General features: G+C 36.6%; 2 long non-coding RNA genes across 2 annotated transcripts; both read left to right on the top strand.

The window, feature by feature from the left end:
- The first annotated feature begins 1,428 nt into the window (after positions 1-1,428).
- LOC113054868 (uncharacterized) lies at positions 1,429-2,128 on the top strand. The gene is made up of 3 exons (XR_003277452.1): positions 1,429-1,480; positions 1,577-1,632; positions 2,021-2,128. It is a non-coding gene; the product is annotated as an uncharacterized LOC113054868 (long non-coding RNA).
- A 527-nt stretch (positions 2,129-2,655) lies between these two features.
- Positions 2,656-6,319, top strand: LOC113054867 (uncharacterized). Its single transcript, XR_003277451.1, has 3 exons — positions 2,656-2,862; positions 3,240-3,363; positions 6,103-6,319. It is a non-coding gene; the product is annotated as an uncharacterized LOC113054867 (long non-coding RNA).
- The last annotated feature ends 8,128 nt before the right edge of the window (positions 6,320-14,447 follow it).

The raw sequence follows: 14,447 nt of genomic DNA, 5'->3' as shown, positions 1-14,447 counted from the left end.
AGTGTATAAAAATGACCAAACAAAGGATAAACTACAGTAAAGCTACACTCTTAGAAGAAAAGGTTCTATATAGAACCTTAAAAGGTTCTATCAGGTGGTATTTGGAACCCCTAAAAGGTTGAAATGATTCGCAATCCACTCCGAACTCAGTGTACATACACTTACTGCACTCGCGAGACAGGCTTCCTGAATATGCTCGCGCAAATGCAAACAAATTGTTTACTTTGTAAAATTAATGAAAATAATGAGTTTATTAGGCTACTTCTTTTTGTTTATGTTTGGTGTTCAACAGATAAACAATTTTAATCCATAAAGAAAAAATGTTGTGGTACATAATTTCACATAAATGACAAAGAATGAAATTAAAGACCAGCAAACAAGGCTATTGCACGCTCAAGTTAGTTATTTAAAATGTAGGCGCAAGGTATGCGCGCTCATAATGGAAGCGACACGCGCTCATTTTTCCAGAATCATTTGGGGATAGTGAAACATTTGAATCAGTTCAGGAGTTCGGAGCGAGTTCGCGAATCATTTGAGTCAGTTCGGGAGTTCGGAGTGGGATCCCGAATCATTTGAGTCAGATCTCGAGTTCAAAGCGGATTCACGAATCATTTGAGTCAGTTTGGGAGTTCGGAGCATGAATCATTTGAGTCAGTTTGGCAGTTCGGAGCATGAATAATTTGAGTCAGTTCGGGATTTCAGAGCGTGAATCATTTTAATCAGTTCGGGAGTTCAGAGCGTGATTCGTTTGAGTTAGTATTGGGAGTTCAGAGCGGGCTTACGAATCATTTGATTCAGTTCGGGAGTTCAAAGCGAGTTCGCGAATCATTTGAGTCAGTTCGGGAGTTCGGAGCGGGATCGCGAATCATTTGAATCAGTTCCCCAGATAGCAAGCAGACGTCGATTTTCGGTTGTAAAGGTCAGTATCGGTCGTCGATCAAATTTCAATGTCGAATCAACGTTCACTATTTGGTTGGAACATCAGAACGTTATTTAGTGGAAAATAAAGCATCGATTCAACCCTACGCATCTGATCGAAATCGAAATCATAACGTCGGCTCATCGGAGATCTGCGCGTGCACTCTCACAGAAAGAAAAAGAGTAACTAAATGTAATTTATTCTTTATTTTATATAGCCTCGTGGGTTGTCCGTCTGCCACTGAATATTATAGGCTAAGTTACTTAAAGTCTGAAGTGGAATTTTTTTTTCTTTCTCTTTTTTTATGGAAATAAGCGATGAGAAAACAAATAGAGAGTGCAAGTGTTAGAGGGTCAAGTCAACTATTAGGTCTCATAGTATACACACACACAAGCAGATTTTGTAAGGGGCTAACAGTTAATCGGGGGTTGAGTATTTCTATAAATTCTGCGTTTTTCTAATGAGCGTGCACTGAACACTGAGTAGCATTCATTCAGATTCAAACACTAGCGGAGGGAGCTGCCAACGCTCTGTTTCTTGCTGCTGTTTTCACTGCTTTCGGTAAGTTAAGTAAATTAAAATTGCACAAATAAGTGAAAATACTGTTCCTGACATCGTGTGTGTATTTGACCCGCATCTGTTGAATTTACTTCATAGAAATGGTTTAGTGTTTTCGAACAAGTCCGTGAACATCTTAACCGTTATCAGAGGAGGTAACGTATGCTAACTCCATAGACTGAGCTTTTATGAAGAGTTTGGGATTTTAATAACACATTTATGTGTAGATGAGAGGCATTGACAGTTCTGTAAAAGATTTGCTGGTCATTTTTCAATGGATGATTGAAGATAGGATTTTTTATTTAACCTAAATATACACTAACGTTAATCAGTGACGTCATTACATCAGCGTCACAGTTCAAAGAAACGCATTTTGATCTCGTCTAATGATAAACAAATATTGATAAAAACTGTACAGGATATTTATAAAATACATATTATTTCTCCTTTCAACATTTCTAGTAGCTTGGTTCCTTGTGATAAAACTGTCGTTGTATAGTGAATATTGTTGGCTCTGTGTGAGATTGCTTGTTATATTTCTAGATTCTAGTGCTTGACGGCCTTCTGAATCCCAGAGTCTGAGCCAGCCTCCTTTCCAACTAGCAGGTTTACCCCAAACATACACTAATGCTATCCTTACCAATTTCTGAAATAATATTACAATTTAAAATAGCAGTTTTCGGTGAAATGTAATTTATTTCTGTGATGTGCAGCTGTATTTAGCATCATTCCTCCAGTCTTCAGTGTCACATGATCTTCAGAAATCATTCTAATATGATGATTTACTGCTCAGAAACATTTCTGATTATTAACAATGTTGAGCACAGTTATGCTGCTCAATATATGAATTTATATAGAGAGAGAGAGAGAAAGAGAGAGAGAATTCTTTGATAAATATAAATTTCTTCTTGACACTAACTTTTGATTAATTTAATGTGTCCTTGCTGAATAAAAATAATATTTTTTTTGTAGTGTACGTTACCATTTAGAAGTTTGGGGTCTATATAACAATCAAGCTTTAAAATAAATAAATAAACTCTATGCTGTTATAAACGGTTTACACAAAAATGTAAAACTGAGCTGTTTTTTTAACATTCATATTTATCAGAAGTGTTTCTTTGGCAAAAAGTAGCATATTATAATGATTTCTGGAGGATCATATGATTCTAAAGACTGAAGTGATGATGATGAAAAATCAGCTTTGATCATAGCAATCAACTGACCCTTCGCAAAAAACCCACCCTCCTTAAATACTGTTGCTATGTCTGACAAGCCATGCTGCTCTCACAGTACACACCTTGTTCTCACACAGCGAAAAATAGATCGTGGACCAAAGAGGAAACTGACAGCACACTGACAGAAGAATACAGAGAAGGTCACTTCTGGTATGAAACAAGTTTTCAGCTTTCAAATTTGGCCCCTATTTTTTTGTTTTTATTTTTAATTTTTATTCAAACAATAAATAGTGGTTTGTGCTGTTTTAATGTGCTACAGATCGCTGTAGTGCCTCAGTTCAAGCAGCGCACATGAACTGATTGATTCATATTTAATTGAAGCAAAATAAAAGATGTCTCACGTCCTTATACAAAATTTTTCAAGTTTAAGACCACCAAAGTAAATCTACTCTCCTGTTTACCGTATTTTCTGCACCATAAGGCGCACCGTATTATAAGGTGCAGTCTCAAAACGGTGAGTTTAGTTTAACTTTATTCTACTATTTAACAATACACTCACATTATTTTTTATCAATCTTCTCCCACAGATCCATGAAAGTCCTCATCTTCTGTGTCTGAACTGAACAGCTGGGCAATAGCTTTTGAACAGTTTCCCCATCAAACATGCCGGGTTCCCTCTCATCATGGTTGATCGCGGACAGCATACGTAGTGTACGTATTACTTTCCTGTGTCAGTAATTTGTTTGTCAGGCAAGATGGCAGTATTGCAGGGGCGTGTCTAGGGGGAGGCTGGGGGAGGCAATGCCTCCCCTAGGATAAGCCCTGCCTCCCCTGAGAAATGATCTGTCGCTCTGATGATAAATTAAAACTTTACAGTGGATTGTTTTGTGCATATTTTTTTCATAGCTTGCAGATGGGTCTGATCCAACAAAAATCCAGTTTGGCGCTGTTTGACATTGCGCGCGCTTCGGGGGTACGCGCTCAGAAAAAGTGCATCATGTGAGAACAGAATGCTAATAGAAATGTGGCGTGTCCAGAAGTGTGGCAAAAAATTAGATTTGCCAACCCAAAACAGCGTATGGGATCGAAGTGCATTGACAGCTGAACAGCCTGATTTTGTCCTCGATTTCTGCCGAGGGTAGGATGTTAATAGTTTTGGTTGTGGGTGATAAAAATGTCTCCACAATCTGCTTTCGAAGAAATATCGTTGCATTGTGTGCTGCGCACATTCTATCAGCTGCAGTTCTGGCCCAGCGGGATTAATATACTGCAACATACATTAACATCACAGTTAACTCATTCACATTTTTTTGCATCTGTTTAAATCCTTACTATTTATTTAAACGTTTAATTCGTGTCCTTTTCTGACGTGTTTTTTTCTGAGCACAACGCGCGGCCCGAAAACGAAAAAGCCCTTCGAACTGTGCCTGATTACTAAGTTATGTTTTGTGCTAATACTGTCAAAACACACAAGGTTTATGTATAGACTCATATGTTTAAAATGAAAGTAAACAACTGAAAGAAACAGGTCTGAATATTAGAGGCGCGCAGGTCTTAAAGGGCCAGAAGGCTACATGCTGCCGTGTGAATTAAAGGGATAAATCACCCTAAAATTTTATTTCTGTCATTGTTTATACACTCACATGTTGTCCAAAACCTATATTAACTTCTTTCTTGTGCTGAAAGCAAAATAAGATATTTTGAAAAATTAGGATAACCAAACAGTTGCTGGTCCACATTGACTTTTATAGTAGGGGGGGAATTACTCTGGATGTCACTGTGAACCAGCAACTGTTTGATTTTCCACCTTCTTCAAAATAGAGTTTATGTTTAGTAGAAGAAGGAAACTCATTCAGATTTTTTTTCTTCACTATTTACATTTTTGGGTGACTTATATGTTAATGAAACAACAAACACACAGAGAAAAATCAATACTCTATACTCTTGACTGAAAAACTTTAATTCAGTTGCTTTAATAGGAATCAGTGTATATAGTTTTTATTTGTATATTTGTTCATTACATTTTTTTAATGCTCCTGCTAAATACACCCCTTGTACCTGAAAATTAAGCACTTTATTTGTATAATATCTGTATTTGTAATGTTTATTTTTTGTTCTCATTTTTTAATAACAAAGATAAAATAATGACAAAGATTTTAATCCATGCACTTTGGCCTAAATATCGGCCACACTCTTTCATATTTTGTTGCCTTAAAAGGCTTTAAATAGGGAAATTAGTTTGGCTGTGATGCTCAAACAGCTTGCAAAATAGAAAAACCAACATGACAAATATCATGATAAAATCATGGTATTTCTTAAAAAAAAAAAATTTGTTCGATTTTTATTACATCACCCACCCCTGAGGGAGACCAAACCCATACAGACTCCAACCCCCCATAAAATAATAATAATATTTGCCTATGGCAAGCACCACTAATAATAAATAAAAAAATAAAACTATATTTAAAAAAAGTTATGTTGCCTCTGCTAATCATATCATTCTTGAAATTGTTATAGGTTTACAAAAATAGCTTTTATTTCAACTCTCTAAATCTCTTGACACCCTGTAGCCTAATATATTTCTAGGCCTACGTGTTTACATTTATTCATTTAGCAGACACTTTTATCCAAAGCCACTTACAACCACAGAATAACATTCAAATAATGTTCTCATACTGTTCAAATGAGCATATAAAAAAAATGTTTTACCTGCATTCACAAAGAAACTTATAAGAGGCTACAAGTAGCTCCTAACTGGCGAATTTAAGAGAAACTCCTGCAAATAATGACTGCTAATGTGTTTTACTAAGAGTAATTCACGAAGCATTTCAGCCCTAAAAGTAGCATCTACTTCTGGACAAGCTTAAAAGAAGAAACAAATTAATTAACCTCCTGTCTATACAAACGTGAAGATTCATTTAAAGAACTCTCTTGTCCTTCTCGGTAACCTACTTGTGTAACACGTCTTCTCACAAGCAAACACCTGTCAGTCATTATCAGGCAAACACCGTGATCTGTTATATATATGAATCTGTCATATCTGTTGACCTGGTTTTAACTTTTATGTGACAGCCCTATAGTCTAATAGGGGCCCTGTGCCTATCTCTGGGTTCCTGGATTAGAAAAAGATATGCATTAAAAAAGATTGTGTGTAATATAGCTTAATTTTGTGCCAATATTTTCAATTGTCTATGTTGCCCCCCCAAACAAGCCAAATGCCCCCCCAAACATAACATCCTGGTAACCCCTCTGCAGTATTGGCATTATGATAGGTCAGATCACCTGTCAATCAAGCTCACTGTGAATGTTCAATTACATTTAAACATGTATCCACAAAGAAAACATCTCATAATGTTTCACTTGTTTTAAATGTGATGAAATAAATAATATTTTGTGTGAAATATGAACAGCTATGCTAATCTTTCTCCTTTTGTTTTCCTGTTTCTCCAGCCTCGTGTATGGAGACTTCAGAAGATGCCAGACGTCACAAAGATTTCAGATGATGGAAACTATAGATGAACATGCAAAGCTGCTAAATAATCCTTATATTGTAATCATTGCCCTAAAAGGTAATATTGCAGGCTGATTTAAGGTGTGCACCTACATTTTCTGCTTGTACTCCTATGTTTTTATGATACAAATGTAAATGACTGCAAATGAACATAAGCACTCGCCTGTTAGCAATGCTAATTTTATTTAACAATGTTATTACTGAGATCATTAAAAAAATAATTGTGATGAGTGGGGTGGGGCCAAAAGCCTTGGGAACGGAGCGAGGCCGGTGGAGTGATTGGGAAATTAGTAGGGATGGGTTTTGAAATTTCCAAGAACCGGGTATTCGATAAGACGCGTGCATTTCGATTCTGCTTAACGATTCCAGCGTTCGAATTCCAATTTGTTTAAAAATGATTTAATGCAGGAACGGAAAGAATTTTCGCCCTGTTTGTGTGCAGCGGAGAAGCGGTTGTGCTGCTGGTTCCCGGTTTGTGTCCGTTCTTGGACTGTTCAGAGTATTTCCACTGTAAAAAAGGTTGTTCAGAGTCGAAACTGACTTCTTTCATATTTGTCGACCAACATACAGAAAACTACATCAGTATATCATCATAAACACAGTCGTTTTTGTCTTCAAGAACATAAACAGATGAGAAAGAAAACACACATGTACAGTGCTTTTGCTTAAAGAGACAACAGCCTAATAATCGCGTTGCCTGTCATTAATGTTAATCAAAGAACAAAAGAAAACCATTCACTGACCTTGACTGAATATATTTAAAGGGGTTGGGGGGTGAAATGCTATTTCATGCATACTGAGTTTTTTACACTGTTAAAGAGTTGGATTCCCATGCTAAACATGGACAAAGTCTCAAAATTATGTTAAAACTGTTTAACTAATCTAAATGTTTGACTTCATTTTTTTTTTATATTGGATTTTTTTATCTTATTGGAATCTAAACTAGGAATCGTTAAGAATCGGAATCAATAAAATTCATATGATACCGAACCCTAGACAACATCTGCTCCACTCAACGGTCTCGCATCCCACGGAGGAGTTTAGAGGGATACAAAAGAGGAGCGATGACAGTAAAGGACGAGAGAGGACCAGGCCTGGACTTTATTTTGTGTTTGTGCTTGACAGTCGTCTGCGAGGGGCTGGCACGATGTTTTGTCTTTATTTTATTATTAAATCTTTGTTTGATTGTCCGCCGGTTCCCGCCTCCTCCTTCCTGAGATTGTGAGTTTTTATGCCATTACAGTGATATTGTGACTTTATTAAACGATCATCTACGAAAATACAGAAAATACAGTGTTATCAATGTAAAAAACAGCTGTACCTACAGTACACCACACTGACTTCCTTGCATGGATAGCTGACTACTACTGTTATGTTCTGTGAAGGTATTATTATAGCAAACCTGAGCACCTGTGACGGTGGAAATGTTGTAATGAATAGTCACACATGCATATTTGTAAATTGAAAGTCACAGATACATTTTTTTAGTACTAACATTATGTGTTTTTTTTTACTAATACTCTCCAGCAAACACAACACAACAGTTACACCATTTCATATTCTGAGGTGCACAAACCCTATTCTACAAATAAGAGAACAACTGTATAGACCCTTTGCACGTGATGTCACCCTCTACTTGCGTGAATTGTGAACGCCATGACGGACGGCAGAAGAGCTTTGCTGTAGGACGGACGGCAAGCCAAACGAGTTCGTGTTCGTTCATGTAATACATTTATTTTTAATTTTTTTACTTGTAAGCACAGTGCAGTGATAATGGTCAAACTGTGTATTTACAATGTTAAAGTGGCTGAAAACAATAAATATTCTTATTAGGAATAAAATTGCATGGTTTTTTTTAACTGTGCAGAGAAGTAACGTTATCTGAATAATTAAGCCTACTACGCTACTGTAATTTTAATATTGGTCATTGTGGTGGTACTTGGAGAGCCAAATATTTTCTGAGGTGGTACTTGGTATAAAACGTTATAGATCAACTGCATTAGAAAGTTGCATTGGCACACCCAGTGAACAACGGTAACTTAAGTGGGTGGCCGCGAACGACCAGGTCCTCTAAAAACAGGTTACGTTACCTTACAAAGAACTGGTAATCATCCAGACTTTTAAGAGCTTTGACATCAGCACCAGTGTATGTTGATACCCCATTTACCACATAGTGGTACAGATTGTGAATTTTTTAATTTGTAGAATAGGATTTATACGGAAGTTCTAAGCGGCCATGCATTATAATTTTTTTTCCTTTTTGTTTTCTCGTTATAACGACTTAATTTTCTCGTTATCTCGACATATCGAAAGTTTGTTTTCTCGTTATAACGACTTATTTTTCTCGTTATCTCGACATATCGAAAGTTTGTTTTCTCGTTATAACGACTTATTTTTCTCGTTATCTCGACATATCGAAAGTTTGTTTTCTCGTTATAACGACATGACAGTTTTACTGTTGCTATAGTAACGAACTCAACTTTGACAGGCATCTGATGGACAACCATGCAGGCGCTCTTACTGTAGCCTATATTTCAGCAAATTTAGTTTCGCCTAGGTAATAAGGTCTACAATACTGTATATAAATAAAGGCTGATCAATCACTGTTGATTTTTCCAGAGACAGTACAAAGAACGTTTTGTTTTTGTAATTAACATGTTTAAATGGCAACACCGCGAAATTAGAGATGCTTGGATTAAACTCACTTTTCATTTTCCCTTTATTTGAAATAAAATTATATATAATTTGTAATTTGTAGTAGTCATTATATGATGTGGCAGATATCATGTGTGTTACAAGCTTCTGTTTGAAAAGAGCGTCCATGTGTAGGACTACGTGTAGTTTGTGTGTGTGTGTGTGTGTGTGTGTGTGTGTGTGTGTGTGTGTGTGTGTGTGTGTGTGTAGAAAAATACGATTACAACATTATAGAACAAAACTGAATTGAATTACCCTATGGATTTTTCATATACATCACATTTCTCATCAATATGGTTAACAATAAAGATTGTGTATTAAGTTCCTGTAGTAAAGATTTTGAGAAGGCTTTGTTGTGTTTGTGAGAGAGAAAGAAACAAATACAAGCTTGCAACTCCAAAAACATTTTCTTGATGATTTATTGAAATATTCTCTACAAATACAAATTCCAATGTCACAAGTGCTCAATTTTGTTATAATAATGTACAAAGTGTCTCGATTGTACAGTAAATGTACTGTATGCAAATATATCAAGGGGACATTAACAACTGAATATTCAGGGGCTGCAAACTTGTCCCCTTTAAGTAAAAATTGACATTTTGAATCCAAAAATCATTTGCATGTTTTGTGTAGATCCAAAGAGTTTTTAAAAGCGAATTATTTAAATAGCACATGCTAAATAACACAAGGCATTTTTTGTTTACATTTTATATATGTAATAAAAAGAAAAGAAATACATGTTTTACATCAAATGTTTCCATTTTATATGAAAATATACAAAAGATAATATTTTTAAGGCACATGATAAAAAGAAAATACCCCCAAACTTGAGAGAACTTAATAATGGAATAATAGGACATATATATAAATAAAAAATACACTAAAAATTAAAAATTAATTTTGTCTAATTGTGAAACTCGTGTTTGTGTAACATGATCAAACCGGACCTGATTAGGTCACATCCCTGATATTACAAACAACTCAAGTTTTGATTGCAAATGAAAACTGATTGATCTATGTACCTCTGTCTTCTTTATAAATCATCATCTCACTCATATGTCTTTTATTTTGTGGAACACAAAAGCAAAGAGTGACAACCCAGTCACCATTATTTTTTATATGTGTGTATATATATATAAGTATTCTTAGAAAAGCAATGACTACGTTTACATGCAGCCAATAACCCGTTCAAAACCGGGATATTAGCAATAACCCGGTCGCGCACGGCCATGTAAACACCGGCAAAAACCCGGATTTGCTCATATCCCGGTTTTTAAAAACCCGAATATTTGGTCTTGTAAACGCGTTTCGGCATATCCCCATCAAAATGTGTGTTCTGTGCATGTTCTATTCGCAAGGAATCTTGGTCTTTTGAGTCTTTGAATACAGTAAGAAGAATTGGAAATGACGCATATTGTGTATTACGTCCAGACGCTAACCGTGCGTCGCTGTTTACATCGGGATATTGGCGACTGATTACACATTCCATGTATACAGGAGTAACTCTCTCTGCTCACGCATGTAAACAGGTTATCCCGAATGTTTCAGAAACCCAAATAGTGACTTTAACCCGACCATAACCCGAATTTTAACAGCATGTAAACGTAGTCAATGATAGTGAACTGTGACTGAGGCTGTCAGTTTTTTTAAGGTTCTGCCTTGCATCTTCTTTTGTGACCCACTGAAAATAAGTCAAACACATTTGGTCATTTTTTTTATATATTTATTCAGTGAATATAGCTTTTAATTTGTTACTTGACACAATTTCTATTAGCCTATAATGTACTTTATACCTATTTGTGTGTTTATTTGTGTATAACAGCTTTTATCTTGACTTAGGTTTGTCCTCTACACATGTATTTGTAAGTGTGTATAAACTGTATAATAAAGAAATTGTGACTGAATTATGTGTTTAATAAAGTGTTACTTATACAGGCTAATTTATTTAGTAGTAAGTATGTGAGATTTTAAAAACAAGCAGAAAATGTTAATGGTAAAGTAGTTTTACCCAAATGAAATCAACGTCTATTCAACGGTAGGTAAGGCAACCAATTTCGTCGATTTTCCGTTAGTTTTGAATGGCTTGCCTGACGTCGGAGCGGGATCGCGAATCATTTTAGTCAGCGGATCATTTGAATCAGTTCGAGAGTTCGGAGCGCGTTCGTGAATCATTTGAATCAGTTCGAGAGTTCGGAGCGCGTTCGCGAATCATTTGAGTCAGTTCGGGAGTTCAGAGCGGGACCGCGAATCATTTGAATCAGTTCAGGAGTTCAGAGCGAGTTCGCGAATCATTTGAGTAAATTCGGGAGTTCGGAGCGGGATCGCGAATCGGAGTCAGTTCGAGAGTCCATTTGAGTCAGTGGGTTCGCGAATCATTTGAGTCAGTTTGGCAGTTTGGAGCGTGAATCATTTGGGCCAGTTCGGGAGTTCGGAGCGTGAATCATTTTAATCAGTTCGGGAGTTCGCGAATCATTTGAGTCTGTTCGGGCGCTCGGAGCGGGATCGCGAATCATTTGAATCAGTTCGGGCATCACGGAGGCGGCATGAGGAACTCCTGCTCCACTTAACGGTCTCGCTTCCCACGGAGGAGATCGGAGGGATACAAAAGAGGAGCAATGACAGGATGAGAAAGGACCAGGCCTAGACTTTATTTTGTGTTTGTGCGTGACAGTTGTTTGCGAGGGGCTGGCACGATATTTTATTATTAAAGTTTTGTTTGATTGTCCGCGGGGTTTTTTTACTTTATTTTAAACAGATTGAAACTTCCCGCTCGACCACTACTATTTAGCTTGTGCTTCCGGTGATTCTGCCGTCCGTCATGGCGTCGTCACGTGGTTGTAGTCACGTGTTTGCAAAGGGTCTATACAAGTGCTCAGTTTAGCCCATGGTTGCCAGGGTAGCGGTTTTCCGCACAATTGGGCTATTTTAGAAAAGGAGTTGCGGGAAAAAATACGGAGTTGCGGGTTGCGGTTTTTTGGGCTACATTTATGATGTACTGTGGCCGCAAAAAAAAAAAAAAAAAAAATTGTGGACAAAGATAAAAGTGAACCTTTTATTAGTTGGTGTTGATCCCCCGGGAATTAATACTTGCGAGTAGTATTAATACTTGAGTGCGCGCCACATGTGCTTTGACATCACAAATCAAGCATCATCATCACGTCACTCACATCATGAGAGCGTTGTAGTCAGAAGCGTTGGTTCGGTTGTCTGTGGATGAACAAGCAGCATTCTAAAATGTCAGGTATGTATGGAAAGAAGTATCGCAAAGAATGGGAGACAGAGAAAGGATTAAAGGAGTGGATTCGAAGTGTTCCAAATGATGATAGAATAGTGTATTATATATATATATATATATATATATATATATAATAGTGTATTCTGTATTTTAAAAAAAGTGTGTGCAAAGAATTTGGGTAAGACAAAAGGCGAATACTTTAAACTTAAACTTATATACATTTATTTTAAGGCCCTTTGTGGGAATCCAGCCGTTGTCTAATCTGATTGGACACTGAAAAATTGGGCTAGTTTTCATTCTATTTGGGCGGGTTTTGAGTTGTCATTGGGCTGGAAATATTTCTGGGACCTGGCAACCCTGGTTTAGCCCTTCACACTGAGATTCTAGATAATACACGGGTAATGTGTCCTGGCAATTGTTCCCAGATCGGTAGATTTTGGTTTATTCACACTGCCAGTGATTTTCCGGAATCTGTGTGCATTCACACACAAACCATAAAGATCCAATAAGACACATGACATTATGATGTGACGTGTTTTGTTTCACTTAAGCTTGCAAACGACGTCAGCTTCAGAACGGATATTGAGGAACTAACTGTTTTGGGGGGGGGGGGGGGGGGGGGGGGTTTACCGGTCATTGTGAAAGGGGCTTTAGTTTAGCACACTACACATAAGTTATTTGTTTACTATTATTATTATTATTATTATTAAAAATTAGAGAAAATTGAATGGAAAATTGACCCCGGACAATAACATTTAATTTTGTAACAAGATAATAGTTTTTTTTTTTATTTATTTTTTTTTTACAAATGCAATTTTACTCTGTTTGTTAATGTTTTTACTCAACATCTGTGCAGTTTTTGGAGGATTTATTATATCTTAAAAATTTCTATAAATAAATAAATATTTATTTAAATAGGCTTTTTACAAAAAAATAGCATTTGATGTAAAATTCACTTTATAAAAGACCCAGATTTCTAACTTTCATTCATGGGGATAACATGGATCATTTTAAATGATTTAATGTAACATTTATACCAATTTTTTGGAAAATGCAGTTTTAAAATAATAAAAAAAATCACTTTAACCACTAGATGGCTATAGAGCTCCACTATGTGCTATTTGCTATTTGACTACCTGAAAGATATCTTTTCACAAGTTGGATTCAGTTGGATTCATATCTAAATATTATAAAATCACAATTATTACAAAAAAAAATTTTTTTGTCAAAGTTTAGTATTTTTTTCCTGTTTTTCAATAATGTTACATTACAATGCATTGCAGGCAGTAAGCATGGTAAACCGCATGACTTCTGTAGATGGGGTTGGAGCAGGTTTGTGTGTGTGTGCGTGCTAAATTGTTTTGTCTCATCCTGTCATCTCTCTCTCACTCACTCTCTCTCCCTCTTTGGTGGTTCTGCATTTTGCATGATTTTTTTTAAATAATTGTAAGAGAGCAGTTGTTTTATATCCTCACAAGTGTGTGTGTGTGTGTGTGTGTGTGTGTGTGTGTGTGTGTACACATTGTCGGTGTCAGTGTCACCACTTTATATTTGTGTTGGTTCTGCATTTTGGATGATTTTATTTCACAAATGATAAGAGAACAGTTTCTATAGTCTCAAAAATGTATTTCTCTATATGTGTGTGTGTGTGTGTACGTGTGTTGTGAGCAATATAATTTAGCATTGTGGATGTTTTTTGCATTGGTGGAAGTGTGCCACTTTATTTGTGCCAATTTTGTCATGCTAACATAAAAACAGATATCATTCCAATTAATTTATTTTTTTTTTTTTTTTTTTTTTTTTGTAGATCTAGAAAGTGTTGAGAGCCGTAGCAGGTTTCACAAAGGGAACATTTTTTTAAATTTGAGCAAAAGTCATTTTGGGTCAAAAAGACCCCAAAGACCATCTGAGAGTTAAGGTTCTGCCTTGCATCTTATTTTGTGACCCACTGAAAATAAGTCAAACAAATTTCGTCATTTTTTTTTTATATATTTATTCAGTGAATATAGCTTTTAATTAGTTACTTGCAGAGCGGGATCGCAGATCATTTGAATCAGTTCGAGAGTTCGGAGCGCGTTCGCGAATCATTTGAGTCAGTTCGGGAGTTCGGAGCGGGAACGCGAATCAGAGTCAGTTCGAGAGTTCAAAGCGGGTTCGCGAATCATTTGAGTCAGTTTGGGAGTTCGGAGCGGGATCGCGAATCAGAGTCAGTTCGAGAGTTCAAAGCGGGTTCGCGAATCATTTGAGTCAGTTTGGGAGTTCGGAGCGGGATCGCGAATCAGAGTCAGTTCGGGAGTTCAGAGCGCGTTCGCGAATCATTTGAGTCAATTCGGGAGTTCGGAGCGGGATCGCGAA

Source organism: Carassius auratus, chromosome 35, assembly GCF_003368295.1.
Source record: "Carassius auratus strain Wakin chromosome 35, ASM336829v1, whole genome shotgun sequence".
NCBI lineage: Eukaryota > Metazoa > Chordata > Actinopteri > Cypriniformes > Cyprinidae > Carassius > Carassius auratus.
This window is presented reverse-complemented; position numbering and strand designations above follow the sequence as displayed.